We start from the raw sequence: 2140 nt of genomic DNA, 5'->3' as shown, positions 1-2140 counted from the left end.
GTTATAGCTCTTAGGCAAATCAGTGTTACAGCTCTATTTTATTTAGAAGATAGCAGGAGAATCCATCCTCGAAGCGTGAGGGCATGCCAACCCAAAGACTCGAAGAGAAGAGAGTGGAGGAGCACACAGGGGAGGGAGAGGGGGAGAGAGAGAGAGCGCGAGTGCGGGCACGCATGTGGGAGAGAAAGAGAGAAAGTGCTTTGGCTCCTCCTTTTATATATTTTTTCCTCCACCTGGGCCTGCCCTATGGAAATTGGGCTTAGCCAGGGGTACTGTTTGTTCTACCTGAAGTCTTCACCCTGGTCCTCGGACCTTCCTTTGACCTTCCTTTGTTCTATTTTCTCGGGATTTTCCCTTCCTTTTCTTTTAGCCACCGCCATTTTGGACTCCTTTTCCCTGTTCTACCTACCTGACATTATTATTCAACATAGTTCTGGAAGTCCTAGCTACAGCAATCAGAGAAGAAAAAGAAATAAAAATAATTCAGATCAGAAAAGAAAAAGTAAAGCTCTCACTGTTTGCAGACAATATGACACTGTATAGAAAACCCTAAAGATAGTATCAGAAAATTACTAGAGCTAGTCAGTGAATTTAGCAAAGTTGCAGGATACAAAACTGATGCACAGAAATCACTTGTATTTCTATATACAAACAATGAAAAATCAGAAATTACAGAATCAATCCAATTTACCATTGCAAAAAAGATAGAAATATCTAGAAATAAATTTACCTAAGGAGACAAAAGAACTGTACACAGAAAATTATAAGACACTAATGAAAGAAATCAAAGATGACAAACAGCTGGAGAGATATTCCATGTTTCTGGGTGGGAAGAATCAATATTGTGAAAATGACTATACTACCAAATGCAATCTACAGATTCAATGTGATCCCTATCAAATTACCAGTGATATTTTTCACAGAACTGGAACAGAAATTTTCACAATTAATATGGAAACACAAAAGACCCTGAATAGCCAAAGCAGTCTTGAGAAAGAAGAAATGGAGCTGGAGGAATCCACCTTCCTGACTTAATATTATCCTGGTTTTAGAATAGAGGACACTGAGTGCCAAGTACTTCCATAGTGTGCCATGGTCTCACAAAGGACAAAGGACAGAGGGACATTATGTCTCAGGTACTCTGACTTACCATCTTGACCATTTCAATGACTTATAGCTTGCCCAGTGTCAAAAATGCTCATTAAAAAAAATTATTAAAAAATTCTTTTTGTGTGGATTATGGGATCTTAGTTCTGCAACCAGGGATTTAACTTCGGCCATGGAATGAAAGCAAAGCATCTTAACCACTAAACCATCAGGGAATTCCCAGGAAGACTCATCTTGAGAGCTTTGTCTACAGGTCTCAAGACACATGCATCCTGAACTTGGCCTGAAGTTAATAAATAGGATGCTAAGAGCTTCCTAGAGCAGAAAGTCAGATTGGGGATTGTAATTGAGGGTAGATTCCAGGTGACCATGTACCCTGGGTGCCGGAAGTGACTAGGATGTTGACACTAGCAGTAGCATCATGCTAAGTTCAGATGGACCCAGGAGCCCTTTAAGAAACCACCTTTCCCCTCATTACCATCCCTAAGTGGCCTTTTATTTTATATGGTGGAAGATCTAAAGTCAGCTCAGGATTCTCTAAAACATGAACACATTTATTTTGTGACCTCCAGCCCTTTTTTAATTCCTCTGATGCACAGGATGACTCATGGATTATCTGTGGTTCCCAGACAGTGCTCTGACCAACCACAACGCAGGTGTTCCTGGCAGCACCAGTGGGAAGAGGCAGGGCCATGCCAGTCCAGGGTGAGGATTTGGGGGTTAGAATTTCAAGCTATGTGAACCTTTGTCCTGTGAGAATTAAGGAGTGACTGTAACGCTTGGGGAAACAAGTACCAGGTTAATATTGAACCTGGGGCATTTATAGGTCACCCCTAATTAGAACAGAACACGCAGCGAGTTCTTAGCATGTCCAGCCCCACCCCTTTGTACACCTCCAAGGGGAATGTGGGTAGGGAGGACAGGTCTCCGCCTGCCCAGGGCCCTCAAGGTGGGGAGGAGGAGCCTGAAGTCTCTGCCTGGACCAGAGACACAGAGAACACTTCCCCAGGTCATCAGGGCTTCTCTCTGAGAG

This window comes from Bos indicus, chromosome 12, assembly GCF_029378745.1.
Source record: "Bos indicus isolate NIAB-ARS_2022 breed Sahiwal x Tharparkar chromosome 12, NIAB-ARS_B.indTharparkar_mat_pri_1.0, whole genome shotgun sequence".
In the NCBI taxonomy this organism is placed as follows: Eukaryota; Metazoa; Chordata; class Mammalia; order Artiodactyla; family Bovidae; genus Bos; species Bos indicus.
Note: the sequence above shows the minus strand (reverse complement) of the source record.